A 19,187-nucleotide genomic window follows, 5' to 3' on the forward strand; every position below is an offset into this window, starting at 1 on the left:
CCGATCTTTAGCTGCGTTATGATTGGTCGGTCTGTACTCTCTCTCTGATTGGCCGATCTTTAGCTGCGTTATGATTGGTCGGTCTGTACTCTCACTCTGATTGGCAGAACTTTAGCTGCGTTATGATCGGTCGGTCTGTACTCTCAATCTGATTGTTCGGTCTGTCCTCTCACTCTGATTGGCCGATCTTTAGCTGCGTTATGATTGGTCGGTCTGTACTCTCAATCTGATTGTTCGATACTCCGATTGGCTGATCTTTAGCTGCGTTATGATTGGTCTGCCCTCTCTTATTGGTCGGTACTCTCACTCTGATTGGCCGATCTTTAGCTGCGTTATGATTGGTCGGTCTGTACTCTCACTCTGATTAGCCGATCTTTAGCTGCGTTATGATTGGTCGGTCTGTCCTCTCACATTAATACATTAATACATTAATCTTTAAAAAAGTAATAAGATAAGAGTAATATTTTCTTAAAAAGTAATCAGATTACAGTAATCTTTAAGAACTAGGTTGAAACTTCTTAACTCGTTCAACAATGAAAAATTTCAATTACATTTTAACACAACAGAAATCCCAGTGTTAAAAATAACGTTGAAAATATGAAACATTTTCATGCAGGAAGTAATGACATTACAGCAATCTTAAAAAAGTAATCAGAATACATTAATCTTTAAAAAAGTAATCAGATTACAGTAATCTTTTAAAAAGTAATCAGATTACAGTAATCTTGAAAAAGTAATCAGATTACAGTAATCTTTTTAAAACGTAATAAGATAAGAGTAATATTTTCTTAAAAAGTAATCAGATTACAGTAATCTTTAAGAACTAGGTTCAAACTTCTTGACTCGTTCAACAATGAAAAATTTCAATTACATTTTAACAAAACAGAAATCCCAGTGTTAAAAATAACGTTGAAAATATGAAACATTTTCATGCAGGAAGTAATGACATTACAGCAATCTTAAAAAAGTAATCAGAATACATTAATCTTAAAAAAGTAATCAGAATACATTAATCTTTAAAAAAGTAATAAGATAAGAGTAATATTTTCTTAAAAAGTAATCAGATTACAGTAATCTTTAAGAACTAGGTTGAAACTTCTTAACTCGTTCAACAATGAAAAATTTCAATTACATTTTAACACAACAGAAATCCCAGTGTTAAAAATAACGTTGAAAATATGAAACATTTTCATGCAGGAAGTAATCAGATTACAGTAATCTTATTAAAGTAATAAGATTATAGTAATCTTAAAAAAAATCAGAGCACTCTAATCTTTAAAAAGTAATCAGATTACAGTAATCTTTTAAAAAGTAATCAGATTACAGTAATCTTTGAAAAGTAATCAGATTACACCTATAGTTTTTAAAGTAATCAGATCACAGTAGTATTTTCAAAGTAATCGGATTACAGTAATCTTTTAAAAGTAATCAGATTACACCTATATTTTTTAAAGTAATCAGATCGCAGTAGTATTTTTTAAAGTAATCAGATTACATTAATCTTTTAAAAAGTAATCAAATTACAGTACTCTCACTCTGATTGGCGGATCTTTAGCTGAGCTCTGATTGGTCGGTCTGTACTCTCACTCTGATTGGTCGGTCTGTACTCTCACTCTAATTGGCCGATCTTTAGCTGCGTTATGATTGGTCGGTCTGTACTCTCACTCTGATTCGTCGGTACTCTGATTGGCCGATCTTTAGCTGCGTTATGATTGGTCTGCCCTCTCTTATTGGTCGGTACTCTCACTCTGATTGGACGATCTTTAGCTGCGTTATGATTGGTCGGTCTGTACTCTCACTCTGATTGGCCGATCTTTAGCTGCGTTATGATTGGTCGGTCTGTACTCTCACTCTGATTAGCCGATCTTTAGCTGCGTTATGATTGGTCGGTCTGTACTCTCACTCTGATTCGTTGGTACTCTGATTGGCCGTTCTTTAGCTGCGTTATGATTGGTCTGCCCTCTCACTCTTATTGGTCGGTACTCTCACTCTGATTGGCCGATCTTTAGCTGAGCTCTGAGTGGTCCGTTTCTACTCTCACTCGTCGATACTCTAAGTAATCAGATTACAGTAATCTTTTTAAAAAGTAATAAGATAAGAGTAATATTTTCTTAAAAAGTAATCAGATCACAGTAGTATTTTCAAAGTAATCAGATTACAGTAATCTTTCAAAAGTAATCAGATTACACCTATAGTTTTTAAAGTAATCAGATCACAGTAGTATTTTCAAAGTAATCAGATTACAGTAATCTTTCAAAAGTAATCAGATTACACCTATAGTTTTTAAAGTAATCAGATCACAGTAGTATTTTCAAAGTAATCGGATTACAGTAATCTTTCAAAAGTAATCAGATTACACCTATATTTTTTAAAGTAATCAGATCGCAGTAGTATTTTTTAAAGTAATCAGATTACATTAATCTTTTAAAAAGTAATCAAATTACAGTACTCTCACTCTGATTGGTCGGTCTGTACTCTCACTCTGATTGGCCGATCTTTAGCTGCGTTATGATTGGTCGGTCTGTACTCTCTCTCTGATTGGCCGATCTTTAGCTGCGTTATGATCAGTCGGTCTGTACTCTCACTCTGATTGGCCGATCTTTAGCTGCGTTATGATTGGTCGATCTGTACTCTCTCTCTGATTGGCCGATCTTTAGCTGCGTTATGATTGGTGGGTCTGTACTCTCAATCTGATTGTTCGGTACTCCGATTGGCTGATCTTTAGCTGCGTTATGATTGGTCTGCCCTCTCTTATTGGTCTGTACTCTCACTCTGATTAGCCGATCTTTAGCTGCGTTATGATTGGTCGGTCTGTCCTCTCACTCTGATTGGCCGATCTTTAGCTGCGTCATGATTGGTCGGTCTGTACTCTCACTCTGATTGGTCGGTCTGTACTCTCACTCTGATTGGCCGATCTTTAGCTGCGTTATGATTGGTCAGTCTGTACTCTCACTCTGATTCGTCGGTACTCTGATTGGCCGTTCTTTAGCTGCGTTATGATTGGTCTGCCCTCTCACTCTTATTGGTCGGTACTCTCACTCTGATTGGCCGATCTTTAGCTGAGCTCTGAGTGGTCCGTTTCTACTCTCACTCGTCGATACTCTAAGTAATCAGATTACAGTAATCTTTTTAAAAAGTAATAAGATAAGAGTAATATTTTCTTAAAAAGTAATCAGATCACAGTAGTATTTTCAAAGTAATCAGATTACAGTAATCTTTCAAAAGTAATCAGATTACACCTATAGTTTTTAAAGTAATCAGATCACAGTAGTATTTTCAAAGTAATCGGATTACAGTAATCTTTCAAAAGTAATCAGATTACACCTATATTTTTTAAAGTAATCAGATCGCAGTAGTATTTTTTAAAGTAATCAGATTACATTAATCTTTTAAAAAGTAATCAAATTACAGTACTCTCACTCTGATTGGTCGGTCTGTACTCTCACTCTGATTGGCCGATCTTTAGCTGCGTTATGATTGGTCGGTCTGTACTCTCTCTCTGATTGGCCGATCTTTAGCTGCGTTATGATCAGTCGGTCTGTACTCTCACTCTGATTGGCCGATCTTTAGCTGCGTTATGATTGGTCGATCTGTACTCTCTCTCTGATTGGCCGATCTTTAGCTGCGTTATGATTGGTGGGTCTGTACTCTCAATCTGATTGTTCGGTACTCCGATTGGCTGATCTTTAGCTGCGTTATGATTGGTCTGCCCTCTCTTATTGGTCTGTACTCTCACTCTGATTAGCCGATCTTTAGCTGCGTTATGATTGGTCGGTCTGTCCTCTCACTCTGATTGGCCGATCTTTAGCTGCGTCATGATTGGTCGGTCTGTACTCTCACTCTGATTGGTCGGTCTGTACTCTCACTCTGATTGGCCGATCTTTAGCTGCGTTATGATTGGTCAGTCTGTACTCTCACTCTGATTCGTCGGTACTCTGATTGGCCGTTCTTTAGCTGCGTTATGATTGGTCTGCCCTCTCACTCTTATTGGTCGGTACTCTCACTCTGATTGGCCGATCTTTAGCTGAGCTCTGAGTGGTCCGTTTCTACTCTCACTCGTCGATACTCTAAGTAATCAGATTACAGTAATCTTTTTAAAAAGTAATAAGATAAGAGTAATATTTTCTTAAAAAGTAATCAGATCACAGTAGTATTTTCAAAGTAATCAGATTACAGTAATCTTTCAAAAGTAATCAGATTACACCTATAGTTTTTAAAGTAATCAGATCACAGTAGTATTTTCAAAGTAATCGGATTACAGTAATCTTTCAAAAGTAATCAGATTACACCTATATTTTTTAAAGTAATCAGATCGCAGTAGTATTTTTTAAAGTAATCAGATTACATTAATCTTTTAAAAAGTAATCAAATTACAGTACTCTCACTCTGATTGGTCGGTCTGTACTCTCACTCTGATTGGCCGATCTTTAGCTGCGTTATGATTGGTCGGTCTGTACTCTCTCTCTGATTGGCCGATCTTTAGCTGCGTTATGATCAGTCGGTCTGTACTCTCACTCTGATTGGCCGATCTTTAGCTGCGTTATGATTGGTCGATCTGTACTCTCTCTCTGATTGGCCGATCTTTAGCTGCGTTATGATTGGTGGGTCTGTACTCTCAATCTGATTGTTCGGTACTCCGATTGGCTGATCTTTAGCTGCGTTATGATTGGTCTGCCCTCTCTTATTGGTCTGTACTCTCACTCTGATTAGCCGATCTTTAGCTGCGTTATGATTGGTCGGTCTGTCCTCTCACTCTGATTGGCCGATCTTTAGCTGCGTCATGATTGGTCGGTCTGTACTCTCACTCTGATTGGTCGGTCTGTACTCTCACTCTGATTGGCCGATCTTTAGCTGCGTTATGATTGGTCAGTCTGTACTCTCACTCTGATTCGTCGGTACTCTGATTGGCCGTTCTTTAGCTGCGTTATGATTGGTCTGCCCTCTCACTCTTATTGGTCGGTACTCTCACTCTGATTGGCCGATCTTTAGCTGAGCTCTGAGTGGTCCGTTTCTACTCTCACTCGTCGATACTCTAAGTAATCAGATTACAGTAATCTTTTTAAAAAGTAATAAGATAAGAGTAATATTTTCTTAAAAAGTAATCAGATCACAGTAGTATTTTCAAAGTAATCAGATTACAGTAATCTTTCAAAAGTAATCAGATTACACCTATAGTTTTTAAAGTAATCAGATCACAGTAGTATTTTCAAAGTAATCAGATTACAGTAATCTTTCAAAAGTAATCAGATTACACCTATAGTTTTTAAAGTAATCAGATCACAGTAGTATTTTCAAAGTAATCGGATTACAGTAATCTTTCAAAAGTAATCAGATTACACCTATATTTTTTAAAGTAATCAGATCGCAGTAGTATTTTTTAAAGTAATCAGATTACATTAATCTTTTAAAAAGTAATCAAATTACAGTACTCTCACTCTGATTGGTCGGTCTGTACTCTCACTCTGATTGGCCGATCTTTAGCTGCGTTATGATTGGTGGGTCTGTACTCTCAATCTGATTGTTCGGTACTCCGATTGGCTGATCTTTAGCTGCGTTATGATTGGTCTGCCCTCTCTTATTGGTCTGTACTCTCACTCTGATTAGCCGATCTTTAGCTGCGTTATGATTGGTCGGTCTGTCCTCTCACTCTGATTGGCCGATCTTTAGCTGCGTCATGATTGGTCGGTCTGTACTCTCACTCTGATTGGTCGGTCTGTACTCTCACTCTGATTGGCCGATCTTTAGCTGCGTTATGATTGGTCAGTCTGTACTCTCACTCTGATTCGTCGGTACTCTGATTGGCCGTTCTTTAGCTGCGTTATGATTGGTCGGTCTGTACTCTCACTCTTATTGGTCGGTACTCTCACTCTGATTGGCCGATCTTTAGCTGAGCGGTCCGTTTCTACTCTCATTCGTCGATACTCTCACTCTGAGAGATTGGTCTGCCCTCTCTTATTGGTCTGTACTCTCACTCTGATTAGCCGATCTTTAGCTGCGTTATGATTGGTCGGTCTGTCCTCTCACTCTGATTGGCCGATCTTTAGCTGCGTCATGATTGGTCGGTCTGTACTCTCACTCTGATTGGTCGGTACTCTCACTCTGATTGGCCGATCTTTAGCTGAGCGGTCCGTTTCTACTCTCATTCGTCGATACTCTCACTCTGAGAGTACCGATCTGAAAACGGTCGCTGCGTTGGCCATGACTCGAACCTGGGTCAACTGCTTGGAAGGCAGCTATGCTCACCACTATACCACCAACGCTGTGGTGTAACACATCTGGCCCATCTGGAGTGAGACCGACAGCTAAGTGCTTCAGGGTCAGCTGCGGTCACATCATACTTCACACCAGAGGTCCACGAAACAGCTTCGTGTGACTCTGTGGCGCAATGGTAGTGCGTGTGACTCCAAATCAGAAGGTTGCGAGTTCAAATCATATTGGCGCCATGATTATTTCCTGAGACCCGCAGCTGATTCTGAGATGCAATGGTAGTGATTCAATAATATTTCTTTTAAAAAGATTACTGTAATCTGGTTACTTTTTAAAAAGTAAAAAGGTTGATAAAGACTTGCTTCAAAATTCTGTCCTGAAGCATCATATTCGCATATGGGGGGGTTGGTGAGGAGCACGACCAATTTTTCGATAATGTTACTTCTTCATAAGGCAGAAGAAACCTATAAAGGTGCAGTAATGACCCTGATGTGATTTGAACACACAACCTTCTGATCTGGAGTCAGACGCGCTACCATTGCGCCACAGAGTCACACGAAGCTGTTTGGTGGCCCTCTGGTGTGAAGTATGGGCCGGATGATGTGACCGCAGCTGACCCTGAAGCACCAGATGTGATACACCAAAGCTTTGGTGGTATAGTGGTGAGCACAGCTGCCTTCCAAGCAGTTGCCCAGTGTTCGATTCCAGGCCAACGCAGCGCCAGATTTAAAGTGTTGAAAATATGAAACATTTTCATGCAGGAAGTAATGACATTACAGCAATCTTAAAAAAGTAATCAGAATACATTAATCTTTAAAAAAGTAATCAGATTGGAGTAATCTTTTAAAAAGTAATCAGATTACAGTAATCTTGAAAAAGTAATCAGATTACAGTAATCTTTTTAAAAAGTAATGATAAGAGTAATATTTTCTTAAAAAGTTATCAGATTACAGTAATCTTTAAGAACTAGGCTGAAACTTCTTAACTCGTTCAACAATGAAAAATATCAATTACATTTTAACACAACAGAAATCCCAGTGTTAAAAATAACGTTGAAAATATGAAACATTTTCATGCAGGAAGTAATCAGATTACAGTAATCTTATTAAAGTAATAAGTTTACAGTAATCTTAAAAAAAATCAGAGCACTCTAATCTTTAAAAAGTAATCAGATTACAGTAATCTTTTAAAAAGTAATCAGATTACAGTAATGTTTGAAAAGTAATCAGATTACACCTATAGTTTTGAAAGTAATCAGATCGCAGTAGTATTTTTTAAAGTAATCAGATTACATTAATCTTTTAAAAAGTAATCAAATTACAGTACTCTCACTCTGATTGGCGGATCTTTAGCTGAGCTCTGATTGGTCGGTCTGTACTCTCACTCTGATTGGTCGGTCTGTACTCTCACTCTGATTGGCCGATCTTTAGCTGCGTTATGATTGGTCGGTCTGTTCTCTCTCTCTGATTGGCCGATCTTTAGCTGCGTTATGATTGGTCGGTCTGTACTCTCACTCTGATTCGTCGGTACTCTGATTGGTCGATCTTTAGCTGCGTTATGATCAGTCGGTCTGTACTCTCACTCTGATTGGTCGGTCTGTACTCTCACTCTGATTGGCCGATCTTTAGCTGCGTTATGATTGGTCGGTCTGTTCTCTCTCTCTGATTGGCCGATCTTTAGCTGCGTTATGATTGGTCGGTCTGTTCTCTCTCTCTGATTGGCCGATCTTTAGCTGCGTTATGATTGGTCGGTTTGTACTCTCACTCTGATTCGTCGGTACTCTGATTGGCCGATCTTTAGCTGCGTTATGATTGGTCGGTCTGTACTCTCTCTCTGATTGGCCGATCTTTAGCTGCGTTATGATTGGTCGGTCTGTACTCTCACTCTGATTGGCAGAACTTTAGCTGCGTTATGATCGGTCGGTCTGTACTCTCAATCTGATTGTTCGGTCTGTCCTCTCACTCTGATTGGCCGATCTTTAGCTGCGTTATGATTGGTCGGTCTGTACTCTCAATCTGATTGTTCGATACTCCGATTGGCTGATCTTTAGCTGCGTTATGATTGGTCTGCCCTCTCTTATTGGTCGGTACTCTCACTCTGATTGGACGATCTTTAGCTGCGTTATGATTGGTCGGTCTGTACTCTCACTCTGATTAGCCGATCTTTAGCTGCGTTATGATTGGTCGGTCTGTCCTCTCACATTAATACATTAATACATTAATCTTTAAAAAAGTAATAAGATAAGAGTAATATTTTCTCAAAAAGTAATCAGATTACAGTAATCTTTAAGAACTAGGTTGAAACTTCTTAACTCGTTCAACAATGAAAAATTTCAATTATATTTTAACACAACAGAAATCCCAGTGTTAAAAATAACGTTGAAAATATGAAACATTTTCATGCAGGAAGTAATGACATTACAGCAATCTTAAAAAAGTAATCAGAATACATTAATCTTTAAAAAAGTAATCAGATTACAGTAATCTTGAAAAAGTAATCAGATTACAGTAATCTTTTTAAAACGTAATAAGATAAGAGTAATATTTTCTTAAAAAGTAATCAGATTACAGTAATCTTTAAGAACTAGGTTCAAACTTCTTGACTCGTTCAACAATGAAAAATTTCAATTACATTTTAACAAAACAGAAATCCCAGTGTTAAAAATAACGTTGAAAATATGAAACATTTTCATGCAGGAAGTAATGACATTACAGCAATCTTAAAAAAGTAATCAGAATACATTAATCTTAAAAAAGTAATCAGAATACATTAATCTTTAAAAAAGTAATAAGATAAGAGTAATATTTTCTTAAAAAGTAATCAGATTACAGTAATCTTTAAGAACTAGGTTGAAACTTCTTAACTCGTTCAACAATGAAAAATTTCAATTACATTTTAACACAACAGAAATCCCAGTGTTAAAAATAACGTTGAAAATATGAAACATTTTCATGCAGGAAGTAATCAGATTACAGTAATCTTATTAAAGTAATAAGATTATAGTAATCTTAAAAAAAATCAGAGCACTCTAATCTTTAAAAAGTAATCAGATTACAGTAATCTTTTAAAAAGTAATCAGATTACAGTAATCTTTGAAAAGTAATCAGATTACACCTATAGTTTTTAAAGTAATCAGATCACAGTAGTATTTTCAAAGTAATCGGATTACAGTAATCTTTTAAAAGTAATCAGATTACACCTATATTTTTTAAAGTAATCAGATCGCAGTAGTATTTTTTAAAGTAATCAGATTACATTAATCTTTTAAAAAGTAATCAAATTACAGTACTCTCACTCTGATTGGCGGATCTTTAGCTGAGCTCTGATTGGTCGGTCTGTACTCTCACTCTGATTGGTCGGTCTGTACTCTCACTCTAATTGGCCGATCTTTAGCTGCGTTATGATTGGTCGGTCTGTACTCTCACTCTGATTCGTCGGTACTCTGATTGGCCGATCTTTAGCTGCGTTATGATTGGTCTGCCCTCTCTTATTGGTCGGTACTCTCACTCTGATTGGACGATCTTTAGCTGCGTTATGATTGGTCGGTCTGTACTCTCACTCTGATTGGCCGATCTTTAGCTGCGTTATGATTGGTCGGTCTGTACTCTCACTCTGATTAGCCGATCTTTAGCTGCGTTATGATTGGTCGGTCTGTACTCTCACTCTGATTCGTCGGTACTCTGATTGGCCGTTCTTTAGCTGCGTTATGATTGGTCTGCCCTCTCACTCTTATTGGTCGGTACTCTCACTCTGATTGGCCGATCTTTAGCTGAGCTCTGAGTGGTCCGTTTCTACTCTCACTCGTCGATACTCTAAGTAATCAGATTACAGTAATCTTTTTAAAAAGTAATAAGATAAGAGTAATATTTTCTTAAAAAGTAATCAGATCACAGTAGTATTTTCAAAGTAATCAGATTACAGTAATCTTTCAAAAGTAATCAGATTACACCTATAGTTTTTAAAGTAATCAGATCACAGTAGTATTTTCAAAGTAATCAGATTACAGTAATCTTTCAAAAGTAATCAGATTACACCTATAGTTTTTAAAGTAATCAGATCACAGTAGTATTTTCAAAGTAATCGGATTACAGTAATCTTTCAAAAGTAATCAGATTACACCTATATTTTTTAAAGTAATCAGATCGCAGTAGTATTTTTTAAAGTAATCAGATTACATTAATCTTTTAAAAAGTAATCAAATTACAGTACTCTCACTCTGATTGGTCGGTCTGTACTCTCACTCTGATTGGCCGATCTTTAGCTGCGTTATGATTGGTCGGTCTGTTCTCTCACTCTGATTGGCGGATCTTTAGCTGAGCTCTGATTGGTCGGTCTGTACTCTCACTCTGATTGGTCGGTCTGTACTCTCACTCTGATTGGCCGATCTTTAGCTGCGTTATGATTGGTCGGTCTGTACTCTCACTCTGATTCGTCGGTACTCTGATTGGCCGATCTTTAGCTGCGTTATGATCGGTCGGTCTGTACTCTCACTCTTATTGGTCTGCCCTCTCACTCTGATTGGCCGATCTTTAGCTGCGTTATGATTGGTCGGTCTGTACTCTCACTCTGATTGGCCGATCTTTAGCTGAGCTCTTATTGGTCGGTCTTTCCTCTGGTCGGTCTGTACTCTCACTCTGATTGGCCGATCTTTAGCTGCGTTATGATTCGTCGGTCTGTACTCTCACTCTGATTGGTCGGTCTGTACTCTCACTCTGATTGGCCGATCTTTAGCTGCGTTATGATTGGTCGGTCTGTACTCTCTCTCTGATTGGCCGATCTTTAGCTGCGTTATGATCGGTCGGTCTGTACTCTCAATCTGATTGTTCGGTCTGTCCTCTCACTCTGATTGGCCGATCTTTAGCTGCGTTATGATTGGTCGGTCTGTACTCTCAATCTGATTGTTCGGTACTCTGATTGGCCGATCTTTAGCTGCGTTATGATTGGTCTGCCCTCTCTTATTGGTCGGTACTCTCACTCTGATTGGACGATCTTTAGCTGCGTTATGATTGGTCGGTCTGTACTCTCACTCTGATTGGCCGATCTTTAGCTGCGTTATGATTGGTCGGTCTGTACTCTCACTCTGATTAGCCGATCTTTAGCTGCGTTATGATTGGTCGGTCTGTACTCTCACTCTGATTCGTCGGTACTCTGATTGGCCGTTCTTTAGCTGCGTTATGATTGGTCTGCCCTCTCACTCTTATTGGTCGGTACTCTCACTCTGATTGGCCGATCTTTAGCTGAGCTCTGAGTGGTCCGTTTCTACTCTCACTCGTCGATACTCTAAGTAATCAGATTACAGTAATCTTTTTAAAAAGTAATAAGATAAGAGTAATATTTTCTTAAAAAGTAATCAGATCACAGTAGTATTTTCAAAGTAATCAGATTACAGTAATCTTTCAAAAGTAATCAATTACACCTATAGTTTTTAAAGTAATCAGATCACAGTAGTATTTTCAAAGTAATCAGATTACAGTAATCTTTCAAAAGTAATCAGATTACACCTATAGTTTTTAAAGTAATCAGATCACAGTAGTATTTTCAAAGTAATCGGATTACAGTAATCTTTCAAAAGTAATCAGATTACACCTATAGTTTTTAAAGTAATCAGATCACAGTAGTATTTTCAAAGTAATCGGATTACAGTAATCTTTCAAAAGTAATCAGATTACACCTATATTTTTTAAAGTAATCAGATCGCAGTAGTATTTTTTAAAGTAATCAGATTACATTAATCTTTTAAAAAGTAATCAAATTACAGTACTCTCACTCTGATTGGTCGGTCTGTACTCTCACTCTGATTGGCCGATCTTTAGCTGCGTTATGATTGGTCGGTCTGTTCTCTCACTCTGATTGGCGGATCTTTAGCTGAGCTCTGATTGGTCGGTCTGTACTCTCACTCTGATTGGTCGGTCTGTACTCTCACTCTGATTGGCCGATCTTTAGCTGCGTTATGATTGGTCGGTCTGTTCTCTCTCTCTGATTGGCCGATCTTTAGCTGCGTTATGATTGGTCGGTCTGTACTCTCACTCTGATTCGTGGGTACTCTGATTGGCCGATCTTTAGCTGCGTTATGATCAGTCGGTCTGTACTCTCACTCTGATTGGTCGGTCTGTACTCTCACTCTGATTGGCCGATCTTTAGCTGCGTTATGATTGGTCGGTCTGTTCTCTCTCTCTGATTGGCCGATCTTTAGCTGCGTTATGATTGGTCTGTTTGTACTCTCACTCTGATTCGTCGGTACTCTGATTGGCCGATCTTTAGCTGCGTTATGATTGGTCGGTCTGTACTCTCACTCTGATTGGCAGAACTTTAGCTGCGTTATGATCGGTCGGTCTGTACTCTCACTCTTATTGGTCGGTACTCTCACTCTGATTGGCCGATCTTTAGCTGAGCGGTCCATTTCTACTCTCATTCGTCGATACTCTCACTCTGAGAGTACCGATCTGAAAACGGTCGCTGCGTTGGCCATGACTCGAACCTGGGTCAACTGCTTGGAAGGCAGCTATGCTCACCACTATACCACCAACGCTGTGGTGTAACACATCTGGCCCATCTGGAGTGAGACCGACAGCTAAGTGCTTCAGGGTCAGCTGCGGTCACATCATACTTCACACCAGAGGTCCACCAAACAGCTTCGTGTGACTCTGTGGCGCAATGGTAGCGCGTGTGACTCCAAATCAGAAGGTTGTGAATTCAAATCATATTGGCGCCATGATTATTTCCTGAGACCCGCAGCTGATTCTGAGATGCAATGGTAGTGATTCAATAATATTTCTTTTAAAAAGATTACTGTAATCTGGTTACTTTTTAAAAAGTAAAAAGGTTGATAAAGACTTGCTTCAAAATTCTGTCCTGAAGCATCATATTCGCATATGGGGGGGTTGGTGAGGAGCACGACCAATTTTTCGATAATGTTACTTCTTCATAAGGCAGAAGAAACCTATAAAGGTGCAGTAATGACCCTGATGTGATTTGAACACACAACCTTCTGATCTGGAGTCAGACGCGCTACCATTGCGCCACAGAGTCACACGAAGCTGTTTGGTGGCCCTCTGGTGTGAAGTATGGGCCGGATGATGTGACCGCAGCTGACCCTGAAGCACCAGATGTGATACACCAAAGCTTTGGTGGTATAGTGGTGAGCACAGCTGCCTTCCAAGCAGTTGCCCAGTGTTCGATTCCAGGCCAACGCAGCGCCCGATTTAAAGTGTTGAAAATATGAAACATTCTCATGCAGGAAGTAATGACATTACAGCAATCTTAAAAAAGTAATCAGAATACATTAATCTTTAAAAAAGTAATCAGATTGGAGTAATCTTTTAAAAAGTAATCAGATTACAGTAATCTTGAAAAAGTAATCAGATTACAGTACTCTCACTCTGATTGGTCGGTCTGTACTCTCACTCTGATTGGCCGATCTTTAGCTGCGTTATGATTGGTCGGTCTGTTCTCTCACTCTGATTGGCGGATCTTTAGCTGAGCTCTGATTGGTCGGTCTGTACTCTCACTCTGATTGGTCGGTCTGTACTCTCACTCTGATTGGCCGATCTTTAGCTGCGTTATGATTGGTCGGTCTGTTCTCTCTCTCTGATTGGCCGATCTTTAGCTGCGTTATGATTGGTCGGTCTGTACTCTCACTCTGATTCGTGGGTACTCTGATTGGCCGATCTTTAGCTGCGTTATGATCAGTCGGTCTGTACTCTCACTCTGATTGGTCGGTCTGTACTCTCACTCTGATTGGCCGATCTTTAGCTGCGTTATGATTGGTCGGTCTGTTCTCTCTCTCTGATTGGCCGATCTTTAGCTGCGTTATGATTGGTCTGTTTGTACTCTCACTCTGATTCGTCGGTACTCTGATTGGCCGATCTTTAGCTGCGTTATGATTGGTCGGTCTGTACTCTCACTCTGATTGGCAGAACTTTAGCTGCGTTATGATCGGTCGGTCTGTACTCTCACTCTTATTGGTCGGTACTCTCACTCTGATTGGCCGATCTTTAGCTGAGCGGTCCGTTTCTACTCTCATTCGTCGATACTCTCACTCTGAGAGTACCGATCTGAAAACGGTCGCTGCGTTGGCCATGACTCGAACCTGGGTCAACTGCTTGGAAGGCAGCTATGCTCACCACTATACCACCAACGCTGTGGTGTAACACATCTGGCCCATCTGGAGTGAGACCGACAGCTAAGTGCTTCAGGGTCAGCTGCGGTCACATCATACTTCACACCAGAGGTCCACCAAACAGCTTCGTGTGACTCTGTGGCGCAATGGTAGCGCGTGTGACTCCAAATCAGAAGGTTGTGAATTCAAATCATATTGGCGCCATGATTATTTCCTGAGACCCGCAGCTGATTCTGAGATGCAATGGTAGTGATTCAATAATATTTCTTTTAAAAAGATTACTGTAATCTGGTTACTTTTTAAAAAGTAAAAAGGTTGATAAAGACTTGCTTCAAAATTCTGTCCTGAAGCATCATATTCGCATATGGGGGGGTTGGTGAGGAGCACGACCAATTTTTCGATAATGTTACTTCTTCATAAGGCAGAAGAAACCTATAAAGGTGCAGTAATGACCCTGATGTGATTTGAACACACAACCTTCTGATCTGGAGTCAGACGCGCTACCATTGCGCCACAGAGTCACACGAAGCTGTTTGGTGGCCCTCTGGTGTGAAGTATGGGCCGGATGATGTGACCGCAGCTGACCCTGAAGCACCAGATGTGATACACCAAAGCTTTGGTGGTATAGTGGTGAGCACAGCTGCCTTCCAAGCAGTTGCCCAGTGTTCGATTCCAGGCCAACGCAGCGCCCGATTTAAAGTGTTGAAAATATGAAACATTCTCATGCAGGAAGTAATGACATTACAGCAATCTTAAAAAAGTAATCAGAATACATTAATCTTTAAAAAAGTAATCAGATTAGAGTAATCTTTTAAAAAGTAATCAGATTACAGTAATCTTGAAAAAGTAATCAGATTACAGTAATCTTTGAAAAGTAATCAGATTACACCTATAGTTTTTAAAGTAATCAGATCGCAGTAGTATTTTTTAAAGTAATCAGATTACATTAATCTTTTAAAAAGTAATCAAATTACAGTACTCTCACTCTGATTGGCGGATCTTTAGCTGAGCTCTGATTGGTCGGTCTGTACTCTCACTCTGATTGGTCGGTCTGTACTCTCACTCTGATTGGCCGATCTTTAGCTGCGTTATGATTGGTCGGTCTGTTCTCTCTCTCTGATTGGCCGATCTTTAGCTGCGTTATGATTGGTCGGTCTGTACTCTCACTCTGATTCGTCGGTACTCTGATTGGTCGATCTTTAGCTGCGTTATGATCAGTCGGTCTGTACTCTCACTCTGATTGGTCGGTCTGTACTCTCACTCTGATTGGCCGATATTTAGCTGCGTTATGATTGGTCGGTCTGTTCTCTCTCTCTGATTGGCCGATCTTTAGCTGCGTTATGATTGGTCGGTCTGTTCTCTCTCTCTGATTGGCCGATCTTTAGCTGCGTTATGATTGGTCGGTTTGTACTCTCACTCTGATTCGTCGGTACTCTGATTGGCCGATCTTTAGCTGCGTTATGATTGGTCGGTCTGTACTCTCACTCTGATTGGCCGATCTTTAGCTGCGTTATGATTGGTCGGTCTGTACTCTCAATCTGATTGTTCGATACTCCGATTGGCTGATCTTTAGCTGCGTTATGATTGGTCTGCCCTCTCTTATTGGTCGGTACTCTCACTCTGATTGGACGATCTTTAGCTGCGTTATGATTGGTCGGTCTGTACTCTCACTCTGATTAGCCGATCTTTAGCTGCGTTATGATTGGTCGGTCTGTCCTCTCACATTAATACATTAATACATTAATCTTTAAAAAAGTAATAAGATAAGAGTAATATTTTCTTAAAAAGTAATCAGATTACAGTAATCTTTAAGAACTAGGTTGAAACTTCTTAACTCGTTCAACAATGAAAAATTTCAATTACATTTTAACACAACAGAAATCCCAGTGTTAAAAATAACGTTGAAAATATGAAACATTTTCATGCAGGAAGTAATGACATTACAGCAATCTTAAAAAAGTAATCAGAATACATTAATCTTTAAAAAAGTAATCAGATTACAGTAATCTTTTAAAAAGTAATCAGATTACAGTAATCTTGAAAAAGTAATCAGATTACAGTAATCTTTTTAAAACGTAATAAGATAAGAGTAATATTTTCTTAAAAAGTAATCAGATTACAGTAATCTTTAAGAACTAGGTTCAAACTTCTTGACTCGTTCAACAATGAAAAATTTCAATTACATTTTAACAAAACAGAAATCCCAGTGTTAAAAATAACGTTGAAAATATGAAACATTTTCATGCAGGAAGTAATGACATTACAGCAATCTTAAAAAAGTAATCAGAATACATTAATCTTAAAAAAGTAATCAGAATACATTAATCTTTAAAAAAGTAATAAGATAAGTGTAATATTTTCTTAAAAAGTAATCAGATTACAGTAATCTTTAAGAACTAGGTTGAAACTTCTTAACTCGTTCAACAATGAAAAATTTCAATTACATTTTAACACAACAGAAATCCCAGTGTTAAAAATAACGTTGAAAATATGAAACATTTTCATGCAGGAAGTAATCAGATTACAGTAATCTTATTAAAGTAATAAGATTATAGTAATCTTAAAAAAAATCAGAGCACTCTAATCTTTAAAAAGTAATCAGATTACAGTAATCTTTTAAAAAGTAATCAGATTACAGTAATCTTTGAAAAGTAATCAGATTACACCTATAGTTTTTAAAGTAATCAGATCACAGTAGTATTTTCAAAGTAATCGGATTACAGTAATCTTTTAAAAGTAATCAGATTACACCTATATTTTTTAAAGTAATCAGATCGCAGTAGTATTTTTTAAAGTAATCAGATTACATTAATCTTTTAAAAAGTAATCAAATTACAGTACTCTCACTCTGATTGGCGGATCTTTAGCTGAGCTCTGATTGGTCGGTCTGTACTCTCACTCTGATTGGTCGGTCTGTACTCTCACTCTAATTGGCCGATCTTTAGCTGCGTTATGATTGGTCGGTCTGTACTCTCACTCTGATTCGTCGGTACTCTGATTGGCCGATCTTTAGCTGCGTTATGATTGGTCTGCCCTCTCTTATTGGTCGGTACTCTCACTCTGATTGGACGATCTTTAGCTGCGTTATGATTGGTCGGTCTGTACTCTCACTCTGATTGGCCGATCTTTAGCTGCGTTATGATTGGTCGGTCTGTACTCTCACTCTGATTAGCCGATCTTTAGCTGCGTTATGATTGGTCGGTCTGTACTCTCACTCTGATTCGTCGGTACTCTGATTGGCCGTTCTTTAGCTGCGTTATGATTGGTCTGCCCTCTCACTCTTATTGGTCGGTACTCTCACTCTGATTGGCCGATCTTTAGCTGAGCTCTGAGTGGTCCGTTTCTACTCTCACTCGTCGATACTCTAAGTAATCAGATTACAGTAATCTTTTTAAAAAGTAATAAGATAAGAGTAATATTTTCTTAAAAAGTAATCAGATCACAGTAGTATTTTCAAAGTAATCAGATTACAGTAATCTTTCAAAAGTAATCAGATTACACCTATAGTTTTTAAAGTAATCAGATCACAGTAGTATTTTCAAAGTAATCAGATTACAGTAATCTTTCAAAAGTAATCAGATTACACCTATAGTTTTTAAAGTAATCAGATCACAGTAGTATTTTCAAAGTAATCGGATTACAGTAATCTTTCAAAAGTAATCAGATTACACCTATATTTTTTAAAGTAATCAGATCGCAGTAGTATTTTTTAAAGTAATCAGATTACATTAATCTTTTAAAAAGTAATCAAATTACAGTACTCTCACTCTGATTGGTCGGTCTGTACTCTCACTCTGATTGGCCGATCTTTAGCTGCGTTATGATTGGTCGGTCTGTTCTCTCACTCTGATTGGCGGATCTTTAGCTGAGCTCTGATTGGTCGGTCTGTACTCTCACTCTGATTGGTCGGTCTGTACTCTCACTCTGATTGGCCGATCTTTAGCTGCGTTATGATTGGTCGGTCTGTACTCTCACTCTGATTCGTCGGTACTCTGATTGGCCGATCTTTAGCTGCGTTATGATCGGTCGGTCTGTACTCTCACTCTTATTGGTCTGCCCTCTCACTCTGATTGGCCGATCTTTAGCTGCGTTATGATTGGTCGGTCTGTACTCTCACTCTGATTGGCCGATCTTTAGCTGAGCTCTTATTGGTCGGTCTTTCCTCTGGTCGGTCTGTACTCTCACTCTGATTGGCCGATCTTTAGCTGCGTTATGATTCGTCGGTCTGTACTCTCACTCTGATTGGTCGGTCTGTACTCTCACTCTGATTGGCCGATCTTTAGCTGCGTTATGATTGGTCGGTCTGTACTCTCTCTCTGATTGGCCGATCTTTAGCTGCGTTATGATCGGTCGGTCTGTACTCTCAATCTGATTGTTCGGTCTGTCCTCTCACTCTGATTGGCCGATCTTTAGCTGCGTTATGATTGGTCGGTCTGTACTCTCAATCTGATTGTTCGGTACTCTGATTGGCCGATCTTTAGCTGCGTTATGATTGGTCTGCCCTCTCTTATTGGTCGGTACTCTCACTCTGATTGGACGATCTTTAGCTGCGTTATGATTGGTCGGTCTGTACTCTCACTCTGATTGGCCGATCTTTAGCTGCGTTATGATTGGTCGGTCTGTACTCTCACTCTGATTAGCCGATCTTTAGCTGCGTTATGATTGGTCGGTCTGTACTCTCACTCTGATTCGTCGGTACTCTGATTGGCCGTTCTTTAGCTGCGTTATGATTGGTCTGCCCTCTCACTCTTATTGGTCGGTACTCTCACTCTGATTGGCCGATCTTTAGCTGAGCTCTGAGTGGTCCGTTTCTACTCTCACTCGTCGATACTCTAAGTAATCAGATTACAGTAATCTTTTT

General features: G+C 39.1%; 6 non-coding genes across 6 annotated transcripts; all 6 read right to left on the minus strand.

Moving 5' to 3' along the window:
* Positions 1–6,188: 6,188 nt before the first annotated feature.
* trnag-ucc (transfer RNA glycine (anticodon UCC)) lies at positions 6,189–6,260 on the minus strand. The gene has a single exon. It is a non-coding gene; the product is annotated as a tRNA-Gly (tRNA).
* Positions 6,261–6,688: 428 nt separating this feature from the next.
* Positions 6,689–6,760, minus strand: trnaw-cca (transfer RNA tryptophan (anticodon CCA)). The gene has a single exon. It is a non-coding gene; the product is annotated as a tRNA-Trp (tRNA).
* A 5,904-nt stretch (positions 6,761–12,664) lies between these two features.
* Positions 12,665–12,736, minus strand: trnag-ucc (transfer RNA glycine (anticodon UCC)). The gene has a single exon. It is a non-coding gene; the product is annotated as a tRNA-Gly (tRNA).
* A 428-nt stretch (positions 12,737–13,164) lies between these two features.
* On the minus strand, positions 13,165–13,236 carry trnaw-cca (transfer RNA tryptophan (anticodon CCA)). Its single transcript has one exon. It is a non-coding gene; the product is annotated as a tRNA-Trp (tRNA).
* Positions 13,237–14,275: 1,039 nt separating this feature from the next.
* Positions 14,276–14,347, minus strand: trnag-ucc (transfer RNA glycine (anticodon UCC)). Its single transcript has one exon. It is a non-coding gene; the product is annotated as a tRNA-Gly (tRNA).
* A 428-nt stretch (positions 14,348–14,775) lies between these two features.
* trnaw-cca (transfer RNA tryptophan (anticodon CCA)) lies at positions 14,776–14,847 on the minus strand. Its single transcript has one exon. It is a non-coding gene; the product is annotated as a tRNA-Trp (tRNA).
* Positions 14,848–19,187: the final 4,340 nt, after the last annotated feature.

The sequence above is a fragment of the Leuresthes tenuis genome, unplaced genomic scaffold (assembly GCF_036924035.1).
Source record: "Leuresthes tenuis unplaced genomic scaffold, fLeuTen1.0.hap1 SCAF_21, whole genome shotgun sequence".
In the NCBI taxonomy this organism is placed as follows: Eukaryota; Metazoa; Chordata; class Actinopteri; order Atheriniformes; family Atherinopsidae; genus Leuresthes; species Leuresthes tenuis.